Below are 19537 nucleotides of genomic sequence, written 5' to 3' on the forward strand. Positions count from 1 at the left end.
GTCCCTTTTCTCTCTCTCTTTCAGTCCCTTTTCTCTCTCTATCTGTCCCTTTTTTTCTCTCGCTGTCCCTTTTCTTTCTCTCTCTCAGTCCGTTTTCTCTCACTCTCTCTATATGTCCCATTTCTCTCTCTCTCGTTCTCTCCCTTTTCACTCTCTCTCTGTCCCTTTTCTCTCTCTCTCTCTCTGTCCCTTTTCTCTCTCTCTCGCTGTCCCTTTTCTCTCTCTCGTTCTGTCCCTTTTCTCACTCTCTTTCTGTCCCTTTTCACTCTCTCCGTCCCTTTTCTCTCTCTCTTTCAGTCCCTTTTCTCTCTCTATCTGTCCCTTTTGTTCTCTCGCTGTCCCTTTTCTTTCTCTCTCTCAGTCCCTTTTCTCTCACTCTCTCTATCTGTCCCATTTCTCTCTCTCTCTTTCTCTCCCTTTTCACTCTCTCTCTGTCCCTTTTCTATCTCTCTCTGTCCCTTTTCTCTCTCTATATGTCCCTTTTTTTCTCTCGCTGTCCCTTTTCTCTTTCTCTCTCTCAGTCCCTTTTCTCTCAATCTCTCTCTGTCCCTTTTCTTTCTCTCTCCGTCCCTTTTCTCTCTCGCTTTCTGTCCCTTTTCGCTCTGTCTGTCCCTTTTCTCTCTCTCTCTCTCTGTCCCTTTTCTCTCTCTCTCGCTGTCCCTTTTCTCTCTCTCGTTCCGTCCCTTTTCTCACTCTCTTTCTGTCCCTTTTCACTCTCTCCGTCCCTTTTCTCTCTCTCTTTCAGTCCCTTTTCTCTCTCTATCTGTCCCTTTTGTTCTCTCGCTGTCCCTTTTCTTTCTCTCTCTCAGTCCCTTTTCTCTCACTCTCTCTATTTGTCCCATTTCTCTCTCTCTCTTTCTCTCCCTTTTCACTCTCTCTCTGTCCCTTTTCTATCTCTCTCTGTCCCTTTTCTCTCTCTATATGTCCCTTTTTTTCTCTCGCTGTCCCTTTTCTCTTTCTCTCTCTCAGTCCCTTTTCTCTCAATCTCTCTCTGTCCCTTTTCTTTCTCTCTCCGTCCCTTTTCTCTCTCGCTTTCTGTCCCTTTTCGCTCTGTCTGTCCCTTTTCTTTCTCTCTTTCTGTCCCTTTTCTCTCTCTCTTTCTGTCCCTTTTCTCTCTCTCCGTCCCTTTTCTCTCTCTCTTTCAGTCCCTTTTCTCTCTCTATCTGTCCCTTTTTTTCTCTCGCTGTCCCTTTTCTTTCTCTCTCTCTGTCCCTTTTCTCTCTCGCTCTCTCTCTGTCCCTTTTCTCTCTCTCTCTCTCGCTGTCCCTTTTCTCTCTCTCTCTCGCTGTCCCATTTCTCTCTCTTTTTCTGTCCCTTATCTCTCTCTCTTTCTGTCCCTTTTCTCTCTCTCGCTCTGTCCCTTTTCCCCCTCTCTCTGTCCCTTTTCTCTCTCTCTCTGTCCATTTTCTCTCTCTCTCTGTCCCATTTCTCTCTCTCTATCTGTCCCTTTTCACTCTCTGTCTGTCCCGTTTCTCTCTCTCTATCTCTCTCTGTCCCTTTTCTCTCTCTCTCTCTGTCCCATTTCTCTCTCTATCTGTCCCTTTTTTTCTCTCGCTGTCCCTTTTCTCTTTCTCTCTCTCTGTCCCTTTCCTCTCACTCTCTCTCTGTCCCTTTTCTCTCACTCTCTCTCTCTGTCCCTTTTCTTTCTCTCTCCGTCCCTTTTCTCTCTCGCTTTCTGTCCCTTTTCTCTCTCTCCGTCCCTTTTCTCTCTCTCTTTCTGTCCCTTTTCTCTCTCTGTCTGTCCCTTTTGTTCTCTCGCTGTCCCTTTTCTCTTTCTCTCTCTCAGTCCATTTAATCTCACTCTCTCTCTCTGTCCCTTTTCTTTCACTCTCCGTCTCTTTTCTCTCTCTCTTTCTGTCCCTTTTCTCTCTCTCCGAAACTCTTCTGTCTCTCTTTCTGTCCCTTTTCTCTCTCTATCTGTCCCTTTTTTTCTCTCGCTGTCCCTTTTCTCTTTCTCTCTCTCAGTCCCTTTTCTCTCTGTCTCTCTGTCCCTTTTATCTCTCTCTTTCCGGCCCTTTTCACTCTCTATCTGTCCCTTTTCTCTCTCTCTCCCTGTACCTTTTCTCTCTCTATCTGTCCCTTTTGTTCTCTCGCTGTCCCTTTTCTCTTTCTCTCTCTCAGTCCCTTTTCTCTCACTCTCTCTCTCTGTCCCTTTTCTTTCTCTCTTCGTCCCTTTTCTCTCTCTCTTTCTGTCCCTTTTCTCTCTCTCCGTCCCTTTTCTCTCTCTTTCATTCCCTTTTCTCTCTCTATCTGTCCCTTTTTTTCTCTCGCTGTCCCTTCTCTTTCTCTCTCTCAGTCCCTTTTCTCTCACTCTCTCTCTCTGTCCCATTTCTCTCTCTCTCTCTTTCTCTCCCTTTTCACTCTCTATCTGTCCCTTTTCTCTCTCTCTCTGTCCCTTTTCTCTCTCACTCTCACTGTCCCTTTTCTCTCACTCTCTCTCACTCTGTCCCTTTTCTTTCTCTCCCCGTCCCTTTTCTCTCTCGCTTTCTGTCCCTTTTCACTCTCTCTCTGTTCCTTTTCTATCTCTCTCTCTGTCCCATTTCTCTCTCTATCTGTCCCTTTTATTCTCTCGCTGTCCCTTTTCTCTTTCTCTCTCGCTGTCCCTTTTCTCTTTCTCTCTCTCTGTCCCTGTTCTTTCTCTCCGTCCCTTTTATCTCTCTCTTTCTGTCCCTTTTCTCTCTCTCCGAAACTCTTCTGTCTCTCTTTCTGTCCCTTTTCTCTCTCTATCTGTCCCTTTTTTTCTCTCGCTGTCCATTTTCTCTTTCTCTCTCTCAGTCCCTTTTCTCTCTCTCTTTCTGTTCCTATTCACTCTCTATCTGTCCCTTTTCTCTCTCTCTCTGTCCCTTTTCTCTCTCTCTCTGTCCCTTTTCTCTCACTCTCTCTCTCTCTGTCCCTTTTCTTTCTCTCCCCGTCCCTTTTCTCTCTCGCTTTCTGTCCCTTTTCACTCTCTCTCTGTTCCTTTTCTCTCTCTCTCTCTGTCCCTTTTCTCTCTCTCTTTCTGTCCCTTTTCACTCTCTGTCTGTCCCTTTTCACTCTCTCTCTCTGTCCCATTTCTCTCTCGATCTGTCACTTTTTTTCTCTCGCTGTCCCTTTTCTCTTTCTCTCTCTCTGTCCCTTTTCTCTCACTCTCTGTCTCTCTGTCCCTTTTCTTTCTCTCCCCGTCCCTTTTCTCTCTCGCTTTCTGTCCCTTTTCTCTCTCTCCGTCCCTTTTCTCTCTCTTTCTGTCCCTTTTCTCTCTCTATCTGTCCCTTTTTTTTCTCTCGCTGTCCCTTTTCTCTTTCTCTCTCTCAGTCCATTTTATCTCACTATCTCGCTCTGTCCCTTTTCTTTCTTCTCCGTCTCTTTTCTCTCTCTCTTTCTATCCTTTTCTCTCTCTCCGTCACTCTTCTGTCTCTCTTTCTGTCCCTTTTCTCTCTCTATCTGTCCCTTTTATCTCTCGCTGTCCCTTTTCTCTTTCTCTCTCTCAGTCCCTTTTCTCTCTCTCTTTCTGTCCCTTTTCTCTCTCTCTCTCTCTGTCCCTTTTCTCTCTCTCTCTGTCCCTTTTCTCTCTCTCTCTCTGTCCCTTTTCTCTCTCTCTCTCTGTCCCTTTTCTCTCTCTCTTTCTGTCCCTTTTCTCTCTCTATCTGTCCATTTTTTTCTCTCGCTGTCCCTTTTCTCTTTCTCTCTCTCAGTCCCTTTTGTCTCACTCTCTCTCTCTGTCCCTTTTCTGTCTCTCTATCTGTCCCTTTTCACTCTCTATCTGTCCCTTTTTTCTCTCGCTGTCCCTTTTCTCTTTCTCTCTCTCAGTTCCCTTTTCTCTCACTCTCTCTCTGTCCCTTTTCATTCTCTATCTGTCCCTTTTCTCTCTCGCTTTCTGTCCCTTTTCTCTCTCTCTGTCCCTTTTCTCTCTCTTTCTGTCCCTTTTCTCACTCTATCTGTCCCTTTTGTTCTCTCGCAGTACCTTTTATCTTTCTCTCTCTCAGTCCATTTTATCTCACTCTCTCTCTCTGTCCCTTTTTTTTCTCTCTCCGTCTCTTTTCTGTCACTCTTTCTGTCCCTTCTCTCTCTCTCCGAAATTCTTCTGTCTCTCTTTCTGTCCCTTTTCTCTCTCTATCTGTCCCTTTCCTCTCTCTATCTGTCCCTTTTTTTCTCTCGCTGTCCCTTTTCTCTTTCTCTCTCTCTCAGACCCTTTTCTCTCTCTCTTTCTGTCCCTTTTCACTCTCTATCTGTTCCTTTTCTCTCTCTCTCTCTGTCCCTTTTCTCTCTCTGTCTGTCCCTTTTTTATCTCGCTGTCCCTTTTCTTTCTCTCTCTCAGTCCCTTTTCTCTCAATCTTTCTCTGTCCCATTTCTCTCTCTCTCTTTTTCTCCCTTTTCACTCTCTATCTGTCCCTTTTCTCTCTCTCTCGCTGTTCCTTTTCTCTCTCTCTCGCTGTCCCTTTTCTCTCTCTTTTTCTGTCCCTTTTCTCTATTTCTGTCCCTTTTCTCTCTCTCTCTGTCCCTTTTCTCTCTCTCTCTCTCTGTCCCTTTTCTCTCTCTCTCTCTGTCCCTCTTCTCTCTCTCTCTCTCTGTCCCTTTTCTCTCTCTTTTTCTGTCCCTTTTCTCTCTCTATCTGTCCCTTTTTTTCTCTCGCTGTCCCTTTTCTCTTTCTCTCTCTCTGTCCCTTTTCTGTCTCTCTATCTGTCCCTTTTCACTCTCTATCTGTCCATTTTCTCTCTCTCTCTGTCTGTCCCTTTTCTCTCTCTCTCTCTGTCCTATTTCTCTCTCTATCTGTCCCTTTTTTTCTATCGCTGTCCCTTTTCTCTTTCTCTCTCTCTGTCCCTTTTCTCTCACTGTCTGTCTCTCTGTCCCTTTTCTTTCTCTCTCCGTCACTTTTCTCTCTGTCTCTCTGTCCCTTTTCCTTCTCTCCCCGTCCCTTTTCTCTCTCGCTTTCTGTCCCTTTTCTCTCTCTCCGTCCCTTTTCTCTCTCTCTTTCAGTCCCTTTTCTCTCTCTATCTGTCCCTTTTGTTCTCTCGCTGTCCCTTTTCTTTCTCTCTCTCAGTCCCTTTTCTCTCACTCTCTCTATTTGTCCCATTTCTCTCTCTCTCTTTCTCTCCCTTTTCACTCTCTCTCTGTCCCTTTTCTATCTCTCTCTGTCCCTTTTCTCTCTCTATATGTCCCTTTTTTTCTCTCGCTGTCCCTTTTCTCTTTCTCTCTCTCTGTCCCTTTCCTCTCACTCTCTCTCTGTCCCTTTTCTCTCACTCTCTCTCTCTGTCCCTTTTCTTTCTCTCTCCGTCCCTTTTCTCTCTCGCTTTCTGTCCCTTTTCTCTCTCTCCGTCCCTTTTCTCTCTCTCTTTCTGTCCCTTTTCTCTCTCTGTCTGTCCCTTTTGTTCTCTCGCTGTCCCTTTTCTCTTTCTCTCTCTCAGTCCATTTAATCTCACTCTCTCTCTCTGTCCCTTTTCTTTCACTCTCCGTCTCTTTTCTCTCTCTCTTTCTGTCCCTTTTCTCTCTCTCCGAAACTCTTCTGTCTCTCTTTCTGTCCCTTTTCTCTCTCTATCTGTCCCTTTTTTTCTCTCGCTGTCCCTTTTCTCTTTCTCTCTCTCAGTCCCTTTTCTCTCTGTCTCTCTGTCCCTTTTATCTCTCTCTTTCCGGCCCTTTTCACTCTCTATCTGTCCCTTTTCTCTCTCTCTCCCTGTACCTTTTCTCTCTCTATCTGTCCCTTTTGTTCTCTCGCTGTCCCTTTTCTCTTTCTCTCTCTCAGTCCCTTTTCTCTCACTCTCTCTCTCTGTCCCTTTTCTTTCTCTCTTCGTCCCTTTTCTCTCTCTCTTTCTGTCCCTTTTCTCTCTCTCCGTCCCTTTTCTCTCTCTTTCATTCCCTTTTCTCTCTCTATCTGTCCCTTTTTTTCTCTCGCTGTCCCTTCTCTTTCTCTCTCTCAGTCCCTTTTCTCTCACTCTCTCTCTCTGTCCCATTTCTCTCTCTCTCTCTTTCTCTCCCTTTTCACTCTCTATCTGTCCCTTTTCTCTCTCTCTCTGTCCCTTTTCTCTCTCACTCTCACTGTCCCTTTTCTCTCACTCTCTCTCACTCTGTCCCTTTTCTTTCTCTCCCCGTCCCTTTTCTCTCTCGCTTTCTGTCCCTTTTCACTCTCTCTCTGTTCCTTTTCTATCTCTCTCTCTGTCCCATTTCTCTCTCTATCTGTCCCTTTTATTCTCTCGCTGTCCCTTTTCTCTTTCTCTCTCGCTGTCCCTTTTCTCTTTCTCTCTCTCTGTCCCTGTTCTTTCTCTCCGTCCCTTTTATCTCTCTCTTTCTGTCCCTTTTCTCTCTCTCCGAAACTCTTCTGTCTCTCTTTCTGTCCCTTTTCTCTCTCTATCTGTCCCTTTTTTTCTCTCGCTGTCCATTTTCTCTTTCTCTCTCTCAGTCCCTTTTCTCTCTCTCTTTCTGTTCCTATTCACTCTCTATCTGTCCCTTTTCTCTCTCTCTCTGTCCCTTTTCTCTCTCTCTCTGTCCCTTTTCTCTCACTCTCTCTCTCTCTGTCCCTTTTCTTTCTCTCCCCGTCCCTTTTCTCTCTCGCTTTCTGTCCCTTTTCACTCTCTCTCTGTTCCTTTTCTCTCTCTCTCTCTGTCCCTTTTCTCTCTCTCTTTCTGTCCCTTTTCACTCTCTGTCTGTCCCTTTTCACTCTCTCTCTCTGTCCCATTTCTCTCTCGATCTGTCACTTTTTTTCTCTCGCTGTCCCTTTTCTCTTTCTCTCTCTCTGTCCCTTTTCTCTCACTCTCTGTCTCTCTGTCCCTTTTCTTTCTCTCCCCGTCCCTTTTCTCTCTCGCTTTCTGTCCCTTTTCTCTCTCTCCGTCCCTTTTCTCTCTCTTTCTGTCCCTTTTCTCTCTCTATCTGTCCCTTTTTTTTCTCTCGCTGTCCCTTTTCTCTTTCTCTCTCTCAGTCCATTTTATCTCACTATCTCGCTCTGTCCCTTTTCTTTCTTCTCCGTCTCTTTTCTCTCTCTCTTTCTATCCTTTTCTCTCTCTCCGTCACTCTTCTGTCTCTCTTTCTGTCCCTTTTCTCTCTCTATCTGTCCCTTTTATCTCTCGCTGTCCCTTTTCTCTTTCTCTCTCTCAGTCCCTTTTCTCTCTCTCTTTCTGTCCCTTTTCTCTCTCTCTCTCTCTGTCCCTTTTCTCTCTCTCTCTGTCCCTTTTCTCTCTCTCTCTCTGTCCCTTTTCTCTCTCTCTCTCTGTCCCTTTTCTCTCTCTCTTTCTGTCCCTTTTCTCTCTCTATCTGTCCATTTTTTTCTCTCGCTGTCCCTTTTCTCTTTCTCTCTCTCAGTCCCTTTTGTCTCACTCTCTCTCTCTGTCCCTTTTCTGTCTCTCTATCTGTCCCTTTTCACTCTCTATCTGTCCCTTTTTTCTCTCGCTGTCCCTTTTCTCTTTCTCTCTCTCAGTTCCCTTTTCTCTCACTCTCTCTCTGTCCCTTTTCATTCTCTATCTGTCCCTTTTCTCTCTCGCTTTCTGTCCCTTTTCTCTCTCTCTGTCCCTTTTCTCTCTCTTTCTGTCCCTTTTCTCACTCTATCTGTCCCTTTTGTTCTCTCGCAGTACCTTTTATCTTTCTCTCTCTCAGTCCATTTTATCTCACTCTCTCTCTCTGTCCCTTTTTTTTCTCTCTCCGTCTCTTTTCTGTCACTCTTTCTGTCCCTTCTCTCTCTCTCCGAAATTCTTCTGTCTCTCTTTCTGTCCCTTTTCTCTCTCTATCTGTCCCTTTCCTCTCTCTATCTGTCCCTTTTTTTCTCTCGCTGTCCCTTTTCTCTTTCTCTCTCTCTCAGACCCTTTTCTCTCTCTCTTTCTGTCCCTTTTCACTCTCTATCTGTTCCTTTTCTCTCTCTCTCTCTGTCCCTTTTCTCTCTCTGTCTGTCCCTTTTTTATCTCGCTGTCCCTTTTCTTTCTCTCTCTCAGTCCCTTTTCTCTCAATCTTTCTCTGTCCCATTTCTCTCTCTCTCTTTTTCTCCCTTTTCACTCTCTATCTGTCCCTTTTCTCTCTCTCTCGCTGTTCCTTTTCTCTCTCTCTCGCTGTCCCTTTTCTCTCTCTTTTTCTGTCCCTTTTCTCTATTTCTGTCCCTTTTCTCTCTCTCTCTGTCCCTTTTCTCTCTCTCTCTCTCTGTCCCTTTTCTCTCTCTCTCTCTGTCCCTCTTCTCTCTCTCTCTCTCTGTCCCTTTTCTCTCTCTTTTTCTGTCCCTTTTCTCTCTCTATCTGTCCCTTTTTTTCTCTCGCTGTCCCTTTTCTCTTTCTCTCTCTCTGTCCCTTTTCTGTCTCTCTATCTGTCCCTTTTCACTCTCTATCTGTCCATTTTCTCTCTCTCTCTGTCTGTCCCTTTTCTCTCTCTCTCTCTGTCCTATTTCTCTCTCTATCTGTCCCTTTTTTTCTATCGCTGTCCCTTTTCTCTTTCTCTCTCTCTGTCCCTTTTCTCTCACTGTCTGTCTCTCTGTCCCTTTTCTTTCTCTCTCCGTCACTTTTCTCTCTCGCTTTCTGTCCCTTTTCTCTCTCTCCGTCCCTTTTCTCTCTCTCTTTCTGTCCCTTTTCTCTCTCTATCTGTCCCTTTTTTTCTCTCGCTGTCCCTTTTCTCTTTCTCTCTCTCAGTCCATTTTATCTCACTCTCTCTCTCTGTCCCTTTTCTTTCTTCTCCGTCTCTTCTCTCTCTCTCTCTCTGTCCCTTTTCTCTTTCTCTCTCTGTCCCTTTTCTCTCTCCCTCTCTGTCCCTTTTCTCTCTCGATCTGTCCCTTATTTTGTCCCACTGTCCCTTTTCTCTTTCTCTCTCTCAGTCCCTTTTCTCTCTCTCTCTCTCTGTCCCTTTTCTCTCTCTGTATCTGTCCCTTTTCACTCTCTCTCCGTCCCTTTTCTCTCTCTCTTTCTGTCCCTTTTGTCTCTCTCCGTCTCTTTTGTCTCTCTCTTTCTGTTCCGTTTCTCTCTCTATCTGTCCCTTTTTTTCTCTCGCTGTCCCTTTTCTCTCTCTCTTTCTGTCCCTTTTCTCTCTCTCCGTCCCTTTTCTGTCTCTATTTCTGTCCCTTTTCTCTCTCTATCTGTCCCTTTTTTTTCGCTCGCTGTCCCTTTTCTCTTTCTCTCCCTCAGTCTCTTTTCTCTCTCTCTTTCTGTCGCTTATCACTCTCTTTCTGTGCCTTTTCTCTCTCTATCTGTCCCTTTATTTCTCTCGCTGTCCCTTTTCTCTTTCTCTCTCTCAGTCCCTTTTCTCTCTCTCTTTCTGTCCCTTTTCTCTCTCTATCTGTCCCTTTTTTTCTCTCGCTGTCCCTTTTCTCTTTCTCTCTCGGTCCCTTTTCTCTCACTCTCTCTCTCTGTCCATTTTCTTTCTCTCTCCGTCCCTTTTCTCTCTCTCTTTCTGTCCCTTTTCTCTCTCTCTCCGTCCCTTTTCTGTCTCTATTTCTGTCCCTTTTCTCTCTCTATCTGTCCCTTTTTTTTCTCTCGCTGTCCCTTTTCTCTTTCTCTCCCTCAGTCTCTTTTCTCTCTCTCTTTCTGTCGCTTATCACTCTCATTCTGTGCCTTTTCTCTCTCTATCTGTCCCTTTTTTTCTCTCGCGGTCTCTTTTCTCTTTCTCTCTCTCAGCCCCATTTCTCTCACTCACTCTGTCTCTATCCCTTTTCTCTGTCTCTTTCTGTCCCTTTTCACTCTCTATCTGTCCCTTTTCTCTCTCTCTCTCTCTGTCCCTTTTCTCTCTCTCTCTCTGTCCCATTTCTCTCTCTATCTGTCCTTTTTTTCTCTCGCTGTCCCTTTTCTCATTCTCTCTCTTAGTCCATTTTCTCTCACTCTCTCTCTCTGTCCCTTTTCTTTCTCTCGCTGTCCTTTTTCTCTCTCTCTTTCTGTCCCTTTTCTCTCTCTCCGTCCCTTTTCTCTCTCTCTTTCTATCCCTTTTCTCTCTCTATCTGTCCCTTTTTTTTGTCTCGCTGTCCCTTTTCTCTTTCTCTCTCTCAGTCCCTTTTCTCTCAATCTCTCTCTCTCTGTCCCTTTTCTCTCTCTCTCTCTGTCCCTTTTCTCTCTCTCTCTGTCCCTTTTCACTCTCTATCCGTCCCTTTTCTCTCTCTCTCTGTCCCTTTTCTCTCTCTCTCTGTCCCTTTTCTCTCTGTATCTGTTCCTTTTTTTTCTCTCGCTGTCTCTTTTCTCTTGCTCTCTCTCAGTCCCTTTTCTCTCACTCTCTCTGTCCCTTTTCTTTTTCTCTCTGTCCCGTTTCTCTCTCTCTTTCTGTCCCTTTTCACTCTCTATCTGTCCATTTTCTCTCTCTCTCTGTCCCTTTTCTCTCTCTCTCTGTCCCTTTTCTCTCTCTCTCTGTCCTTTTTCACTCTCTATCTGTCCCTTTTCTCGCTGTATCTGTCCCTTTTGTTCTCTCGCTGTCCCTTTTCTCTTTCTTTCTCTCAGTCCCTTTTCTCTCACTCTCTCTGTCCCTTTTCTTTCTCTCTCCGTCCCTTTTCTCTCTCTCGTTCTGTTCCTTTTCTCTCTACTCCGTCCCTTTTCTCTCACTCTTTCTGTCCCTTTTCTCTCCCTATCTGTCCTTTTTTTTGTATCGCTGTCCCTTTTCTCTTTCTCTATCACAGTCCCTTTTCTCTCACTCTTTCTCTCTGTCCTTTTCTCTGTCTCTTTCTGTCCCTTTTCACTCTCTATCTGTCCCTTTTCTCTCTTTCTCTCTGTCTCCTTTCACTCTCTTTCTATGTCCCTTTTCTCTCTCTATCTGTCCCTTTTTTCTCTCGCTGTCCCTTTTCTCTTTCTCTCTCTCAGTCCCTTTTCTCTCACTCTCTCTGTCCCGTTTCTTACTCTCTCCGTCCCTTTTCTCACTCTCTTCCTGTCCCTTTTCTCTCTTTCTTTCTACCCTTTTCTATCTCTATCTGTCCCATTTTTCTCTCGCTGTCCCTTTTCGCTCTCTCTCTCTCAGTCCATTTTATCTCACTCTCTCTCTCTGTCCCTTTTCTTTCTTCTCCGTCTCTTCTCTCTCTCTCTCTCTGTCCCTTTTCTCTTTCTCTCTCTGTCCCTTTTCTCTCTCTCTCTCTGTCCCTTTTCTCTCCCGATCTGTCCCTTATTTTGTCCCACTGTCCCTTTTCTCTTTCTCTCTCTCAGTCCCTTTTCTCTCACTCTCTCTCTGTCCCTTTTCTGTCTCTGTATCTGTCCCTTTTCACTCTCTCTCCGTCCCTTTTCTCTCTCTCTTTCTGTCCCTTTTGTCTCTCTCCGTCTCTTTTGTCTCTCTCTTTCTGTTCCGTTTCTCTCTCTATCTGACCCTTTTTTTCTTTCGCTGTCCCTTTTCTCTTTCTCTCTCTCAGACCATTTTATCTCACTCTCTCTCTCTCTGTTCCATTTCTTTCTCTCTCCGTCCCTTTTCTCTCTCTCTTTCTGTCCCTTTTCTCTCTCTCCGTCCCTTTTCTGTCTCTATTTCTGTCCCTTTTCTCTCTCTATCTGTCCCTTTTTTTTCGCTCGCTGTCCCTTTTCTCTTTCTCTCCCTCAGTCTCTTTTCTCTCTCTCTTTCTGTCGCTTATCACTCTCTTTCTGTGCCTTTTCTCTCTCTATCTGTCCCTTTATTTCTCTCGCTGTCCCTTTTCTCTTTCTCTCTCTCAGTCCCTTTTCTCTCTCTCTTTCTGTCCCTTTTCTCTCTCTATCTGTCCCTTTTTTTCTCTCGCTGTCCCTTTTCTCTTTCTCTCTCGGTCCCTTTTCTCTCACTCTCACTCTCTGTCCATTTTCTTTCTCTCTCCGTCCCTTTTCTCTCTCTCTTTCTGTCCCTTTTCTCTCTCTCTCCGTCCCTTTTCTGTCTCTATTTCTGTCCCTTTTCTCTCTCTATCTGTCCCTTTTTTTTCTCTCGCTGTCCCTTTTCTCTTTCTCTCCCTCAGTCTCTTTTCTCTCTCTCTTTCTGTCGCTTATCACTCTCATTCTGTGCCTTTTCTCTCTCTATCTGTCCCTTTTTTTCTCTCGCGGTCCCTTTTCTCTTTCTCTCTCTCAGCCCCATTTCTCTCACTCACTCTGTCTCTATCCCTTTTCTCTGTCTCTTTCTGTCCCTTTTCACTCTCTATCTGTCCCTTTTCTCTCTCTCTCTCTGTCCCTTTTCTCTCTCTCTCTCTGTCCCATTTCTCTCTCTATCTGTCCTTTTTTTCTCTCGCTGTCCCTTTTCTCTTTCTCTCTCTTAGTCCATTTTCTCTCACTCTCTCTCTCTGTCCCTTTTCTTTCTCTCGCTGTCCCTTTTCTCTCTCTCCGTCCCTTTTCTCTCTCTCTTTCTATCCCTTTTCTCTCTCTATCTGTCCCTTTTTTTTGTCTCGCTGTCCCTTTTCTCTTTCTCTCTCTCAGTCCCTTTTCTCTCACTCTCTCTCTCTCTGTCCCTTTTCTCTCTCTCTCTCTGTCCCTTTTCTCTCTCTCGCTCTGTCCCTTTTCTCTCTCTCGCTCTGTCCCTTTTCTCTCTCTCTCTCTGTCCCTTTTCACTCTCTATCCGTCCCTTTTCTCTCACTCTCTCTGTCCCTTTTCTTTTTCTCTCTGTCCCTTTTCTCTCTCTCTTTCTGTCCCTTTTCACTCTCTATCTGTCCATTTTCTCTCTCTCTCTGTCCCTTTTCTCTCTCTCTCTGTCCCTTTTCTCTCTCTCTCTGTCCTTTTTCACTCTCTATCTGTCCCTTTTCTCGCTGTATCTGTCCCTTTTTTTCTTTCGCTGTTCCTTTTCTCTTTCTTTCTCTCAGTCCCTTTTCTCTCACTCTCTCTGTCCCTTTTCTTTCTCTCTCCGTCCCTTTTCTCTCTCTCGTTCTGTTCCTTTTCTCTCTACTCCGTCCCTTTTCTCTCACTCTTTCTGTCCCTTTTCTCTCCCTATCTGTCCTGTTTTTTGTATCGCTGTCCCTTTTCTCTTTCTCTATCACAGTCCCTTTTCTCTCACTCTTTCTCTCTGTCCTTTTCTCTGTCTCTTTCTGTCCCTTTTCACTCTCTATCTGTCCCTTTTCTCTCTTTCTCTCTGTCCCCTTTCACTCTCTTTCTATGTCCCTTTTCTCTCTCTATCTGTCCCTTTTTTTCTCTCGCTGTCCCTTTTCTCTTTCTCTCTCTCAGTCCCTTCTCTCTCACTCTCTCTGAACCCGTTTCTTACTCTCTCCGTCCCTTTTCTCACTCTCTTCCTGTCCCTTTTCTCTTTTTCTTTCTACCCTTTTCTATCTCTATCTGTCCCATTTTTCTCTCGCTGTCCCTTTTCGCTCTCTCTTTCCCTTTTCTCTCTCTTTTCTGTCCCTTTTCTCTCTCTATCTGTCCCTTTTTTTGTCTCGCTGTCCCTTTTCTCTTTCTCTCTCTCAGTCCCTTTTCTCTCACTCACTCTCTCTCTATCCCTTTTCTCTCTCTCTTTCTGTCCCTTTTCACTCTCTATCTGTGCCTTTTCTCTCTCTCTCAGTCCCTTTTCTCTCTCTCTGTCTGTCCCTTTTCTCTCTCTCTCTGTCCTTTCTCTCTCTCTCTCTCTCTCTGTCCCTTTTCACTCTTTATCCGTACCTCTTCTCTCTCTCTGTCCCTTTTCTCTCTCGCTCTGTCCCTTTTCTCTCTGGATCTGTTCCTTTTTTTCTCTCGCTGTCCCTTTTCTCTTTCTCTCTCTCAGTCCCTTTTCTCTCACTCTCTCTGTCCATTTTCTTTCTCTCTCCGTCACTTTTCTCTCTCTCTTTCTGTCCCTTTTCACTCTCTATCTGTCCCTTTTCTCTGTCTCTGTCCCTTTTCTCTCTGTATCTGTCCTTTTTTTTCTCTCGCTGTCCCTTTTCTCTTTCTTTCTCTCAGTCCCTTTTCTCTCGCTCTCTCTATCCCTTTTCTTTCTCTCTCCGTCCCTTTTCTCTCTCTCGTTCTGTTCCTTTTCTCTATCTCCGCCTTTTTCTCTCTCTATCTTTCCTTTTTTTTGTATCGCTGTCCCTTTTCTCTTTCACTATCTCAGTCCCTTTTCTCTCACTCTTTCTCTCTGTCCTTTTCTCTGTCTCTTTCTGTCCCTTTTCTCTGTCTCTCTCTGTCCCCTTTCACTCTCTCTCTATGTCCCTTTTCTCTCTCTATCTGTCCCTTTTTTTCTCTCGCTGTCCCTTTTCTCCTTCTCTCTCTCAGTCCCTTTTCTCTCACTCTCTCTCTCTGTCCCATTTCTTTCTCTCTACGTCCCTTTTCTCACTCTCTTGCTGTCCCTTTTTTCTCTTTCTTTCTGTCCCTTTTCTATCTCTATCTGTCTCTTTCTTTCTCTCGCTGTCCCTTTTCTCTTTCTCTCTCAGTCCCCTTTCTCTCACTCTCTCTCTCTGTCCCTTTTCTCTGTCTCATCTGTCCCTTTTCACTCTCTATCTGTCCCTTTTCTCTCTCTCTCTCTCTGTCCCTTTTATCTCTCTCTCTGTCCCTTTACTCTCTATCTCTTTGTGCCTTTTCTCTCTCTCTCTGTGCCTTTTCGTTCTCTCTCTCTGTCCCTGTTCTTTCTGTGTGTCCCTTTTCTCTCTCTCTCTGTCCCTTTTCTCTCTCTCTCTCTGTCCCTTTTCTCTCTCTCTCTCTGTCCCTTTTCTTTCTCTCATCGTCCCTTTTCTCTCTCTCTTTCTGTCCCTTTTCTCTCTCTCCGTCCCTTTTCTCTCTCTTTCATTCCCTTTTCTCTCTCTATCTGTCCCTTGTTTTCTCTCGCTGTCCCTTTTCTTTCTCTCTCTCAGTCCATTTTCTCTCACTCTCTCTCTCTGTCGCATTTCCCTCTCTCTCTTTCTCTCCCTTTTCTCTCTCTATCTGTCCCTTTACTCTCTCTCTCTGTCCCTTTTCTCTCTCACTCTCTCTCTCTGTCCCTTTTCTTTCTCTCGCTGTCCTTTTTCTCTCTCTCTTTCTGTCCCTTTTCTCTCTCTCCGTCCCTTTTCTCTCTCTCGTTCTGTTCCTTTTCTCTATCACAGTCCCTTTTCTCTCACTCTTTCTCTCTGTCCTTTTCTCTGTCTCTTTCTGTCCCTTTTCACTCTCTATCTGTCCCTTGTCTCTCTTTCTCTCTGTCCCCTTTCACTCTCTTTCTATGTCCCTTTTCTCTCTCTATCTGTCCCTATTTTTCTCTCGCTGTCCCTTTTCTCTTTCTCTCTCAGTCCCTTTTCTCTCACTCTCTCTGTCCCGTTTCTTTCTCTCTCCGTCCCTTTTCTCACTCTCTTCCTGTCCCTTTTCTCTCTTTCTTTCTACCATTTTCTATCTCTATCTGTCACATTTTTCTCTCGCTGTCCCTTTTCGCTCTCTCTGTCCCTTTTCTCTCTCTCTCTCTGTCCCTTTTCTCTCTCTATCTGTCCCTTTTTTCTCTCGCTGTCCCTTTTCTCTTTCTCTTCCTCAGTCCGTTTTCTCTCTCTCTTTCTGTCGCTTTTCACTCTCTTTCTGTGCCCTTTCTCTCTCTATCTGTACCTTTTTTTCTCGCGCTGTCCCTTTTCTCTTTCTATCTCTCAGTACCTTTTCTCTCACTCTCTCTCTGTCCCTTTTCTTTCTCTCTCCGTCAGTTTTCTCTCACTCTTTCTGTCCCTTTTCTCTCTCTCCGTCCCTTTTCTCTCTCTCTTTCTGTCCCTTTTCTCTCTCGATCTGTCCCTTATTTTGTCCCACTGTCCCTTTTCTCTTTCTCTCTCTCAGTCCCTTTTATCTCACTCTCTCTCTCTCTGTCCCTTTTCTCTCTCTCTTTCTGTCCCTTTTCTCTCTCTCTGTCCCTTTTTTCTCTCGCTGTCCCTTTTCTCTTTCTCTCTCTCTCAGTACCTTTTCTCTCACTGTCTCTCTCTGTCCCTTTTCTTTCTCTCTTCGTCCCTTTTCTCTCTCTCTTTCTGTCCCTTTTCTCTCTCTCCGTCCCTTTTCTCTCTTTCTTTCTGTCCCTTTTCTCTCTCGATCTGTCCCTTATTTTGTCTCACTGTCCCTTTTCTCTTTCTCTCTCTCAGCCCCTTTTCTCTCACTCTCTCTCTCTGTCCCTTTTCTCTCTCTCTTTCTGTCGCTTTTCACTCTCGTTCTGTGCCTTTTCCCGCTCTATCTGTACCTTTTTTTTCTCGCGCTGTCCCTTTTCTCTTTCTCTCTCTCAGTACCTTTTCTCTCTCACTCTCTCTCTCTGTCCCGTTTCTTTCTCTCTCCGTCCCTTTTCTCACTCTCTTCCTGTCCCTTTTCTCTCTTTCTTTCTACCCTTTTCTATCTCTATCTGTCCCTTTTTTCTCTCGCTGTCCCTTTTCTCTTTGTCTCTCTGTCCCTTTTCTCTCTCTCTCTCTCGCTGTCCCTTTTCTCTCTCTCTCTCTGTCCCTTTTTTCTCTCTCTCTCTCTCTGTGTCCCTTTTCTCTTTCTCTCTCTCTGTCCCTTTTCTCTCACTCTCTCTCTCTGTCCCTTTTCTTTCTCTCTCCGTCCCTTCTCTCTCTCTCTTTCTGTCCCTTTTCTCTCTCTCCGTCCCTTTTCTCTCTCTCTTTCTGTCCCTTTTCTCTCTCCATCTGTCCCTTTTTTTATCTCGCGTCCCTTTTCTCTTTCTCTCTCTCAGTACCTTTTCTCTCTCTCTCTCTGTCCCTTTTCTTTCTTTCTTCGCCCCTTTTCCCTCTCTCTTTCTGTCCCTTTTCTCTCTCTCCGTCCCTTTTCTCTCTCTCTTTCTGTCCCTTTTCACTCTCGATCTGCCCCTTATTTTGTCTCACTGTCCCTTTTCTCTTTCTCTCTCTCTCTGCCCCTTTTCTCTCACTCTCTCTGTCCCTTTTCTCTCTCTCTCTGTCCCTTTTCTCTCTCTCTCTCTGTCCCTTTTCACTCTCTCTCTGTCCCTTTTCTCTGTCTCTCTGTCCCTTTTCTCTCTGTATCTGTCCCTTTTTTTCTCTCGCTGTCCCTTTTCTCTTTCTCTCTCTCAATCCCTTTTCTCTCACTCTCTCTGTCCGTTTTCTTTCTCTCTCCGTCCCTTTTCTCTCTCTCGTTCTGTTCCTTTTCTCTCTCTCGGTCCCTTTTCTCTCTCTTTTCTGTCCCTTTTCTCTCCCTATCTGTCCTCTTTTTTTCTCTCGCTGTCCCTTTTCTCTTTCTCCCTCTCAGTCCCTTTTCTCTCACTCTCTCTCTGTCCCTTTTCTCTGTCTCTTTCTGTCCCTTTTCACTCTCTATCTGTCCCTTTTCTCTCTCTCTCTCTCTGTCCTTTTTCTCACTCTCTCTGTCCCTTTTCTCTCTCTATCTGTCCCTTTTTTTCTCTCGCTGTCCCTTTTCTCTTTCTCTCTCTCCGTCCCTTTTCTCTCTCGCTTTCTGTCACTTTTCGCTCTGTCTGTCCCTTTTCTTTCTCTCTCTCCGTTCCTTTTCTCTCTCTCTTTCAGTCCCTTTTCTCTCTCTATCTGTCCCTTTTTTTCTCTCGCTGTCCCTTTTCTTTCTCTCTCTCAGTCCCTTTTCTCTCACTCTCTCTATATGTCCCATTTCTCTCTCTCTCTTTCTCTCCCTTTTCACTCTCTCTCTGTCCCTTTTCTCTCTCTCTCTCTGTCCTGTTTCTCTCTCTCTCGCTGTCCCTTTTCTCTCTCTCTTTCTGTCCCTTTTCTCTCTCTCTTTCTGTCCCTTTTCTCTCTCTCTCTGTCCCTTTTCCCTCTCTCTCTGTCCCTTTTCTCTCTCACTCTGTCCCATTTCTCTCTCTCTCTTTCTCTCCCTTTTCACTCTCTCTCTGTCCCTTTTCTCTCTCTCTCTCTGTCCTGTTTCTCTCTCTCTCGCTGTCCCTTTTCTCTCTCTCTTTCTGTCCCTTTTCTCTCTCTCTTTCTGTCCCTTTTCTCTCTCTCTCTGTCCCTTTTCCCTCTCTCTCTGTCCCTTTTCTCTCTCTCTCTGTCCCTTTTCTCTCTCTCTCTGTCCATTTTCTCTCACTCTCTCTGTCCCATTTCTCTCTCTCTTTCTGTCCCTTTTCTCTCTCTATCTGTCCCTTTTTTCTCTCGCTGTCCCTTTTCTCTTTCTCTCTCTCAGTCCCTTTTCTCTCACTCTCCCTCTCTGTCCCTTTTCTGTCTCTCTATCTGTCCGTTATCACTCTCTGTCGGTCCCTTTTCTCTCTCTCTCTCTCTCTCTCTCTCTCTCTCTCTCTCTCTCTCTCTGTCCCTTTTCTCTCTCTCTCTCTCTGTCCCATTTCTCTCTCTATCTGTCCCTTTTTTTCTCTCGCTGTCCCTTTTCTCTTTCTCTCTCTCAGTCCCTTTTCTCTCACTCTCTCTCTGTCCCTTTTCTTTCTCTCTCCATCCCTTTTCACACTCTTTTGCTGTCCCTTTTCTCTCACGCCGTTGCTTTTCACTCTTTTTTTCTGTCCCTTTTCTATCACTACCTGTCCCTTTTTTTCTCTCGCTGTGCCTTTTCTCTTTCTCTCTCAGTCCCTTTTCTCTCACTCTCTCTCTCTGTCCCTTTTCTCTGTCTCGTTCTGTCCCTTTTCACTCTCTATCTGTCCCTTTTCTCTCTCTCTCTCTGTCCCCTTTCACTCTCTATCTGTCCCTTTTTTCTCTCGCTTTCCCTTTTCTCTTTCTCTCTCTCAGTCCCTTTTCTCTCTCTCCTTCTGTCCCTTTTCACTCTCTATCTGTCCCTTTTCTATCTCTCTCTGTCCCTTTTCTCTCTCTATATGTCCCTTTTTTTCTCTCGCTGTCCCTTTTCTCTTTCTCTCTCTCAGTCCCTTTTCTCTAAATCTCTCTCTGTCCCTTTTCTTTCTCTCTCCGTCCCTTTTCTCTCTCGCTTTCTGTCCCTTTTCGCTCTGTCTGTCGCTTTTCTTTCTCTCTCTCTGTCCCTTTTCTCTCTCTCTTTCTGTCCCTTTTCTCTCTCTCCGTCCCTTTTCTCTCTCTCTTTCAGTCCCTTTTCTCTCTCTATCTGTCCCTTTTTTTCTCTCGCTGTCCCTTTTCTTTCTCTCTCTCAGTACCTTTTCTCTCACTCTCTCTATCTGTCCCAATTCTCTCTCTCTCTTTCTCTCCCTTTTCACTCTCTCTCTGTCCCTTTTCTCTCTCTCTCTCTCTCTGTCCCTTTTCTCTCTCTCTCGCTGTCCCTTTTCTCTCTCTCTTTCTGTCCCTTTTCTCTCTCTCTCTCTCTGTCCTGTTTCTCTCTCTCTCGCTGTCCCTTTTCTCTCTCTCTTTCTGTCCCTTTTCTCTCTCTCTTTCTGTCCCTTTTCTCTCTCTCTTTCTGTCCCTTTTCTCTCTCTCTCTGTCCCTTTTCCCTCTCTCTCTGTCCCTTTTCTCTCTCTCTCTGTCCCTTTTCTCTCTCTCTCTGTCCATTTTCTCTCTCTCTCTCTGTCCCATTTCTCTCTCTCTTTCTGCCCCTTTTCTCTCTCTATCTGTCCCTTTTTTCTCTCGCTGTCCCTTTTCTCTTTCTCTCTCTCAGTCCCTTTTCTCTCACTCTCCCTCTCTGTCCCTTTTCTGTCTCTCTATCTGTCCGTTATCACTCTCTGTCGGTCCCTTTTCTCTCTCTCTCTCTCTCACTCTCTCCCTCTCTCTCTCTCTCTCTATCTCTCTCTGTCCCTTTTCTCTCTCTCTCTCTCTGTCCCATTTCTCTCTCTATCTGTCCCTTTTTTTCTCTCGCTGTCTCTTTTCTCTTTCTCTCTCTCAGTCCCTTTTCTCTCACTCTCTCTCTGTCCCTTTTCTTTCTCTCTCCATCCCTTTTCACACTCTTTTGCTGTCCCTTTTCTCTCACGCCGTTGCTTTTCACTCTTTTTTTCTGTCCCTTTT

This window comes from Chiloscyllium punctatum, chromosome 13 (assembly GCF_047496795.1).
Source record: "Chiloscyllium punctatum isolate Juve2018m chromosome 13, sChiPun1.3, whole genome shotgun sequence".
In the NCBI taxonomy this organism is placed as follows: Eukaryota; Metazoa; Chordata; class Chondrichthyes; order Orectolobiformes; family Hemiscylliidae; genus Chiloscyllium; species Chiloscyllium punctatum.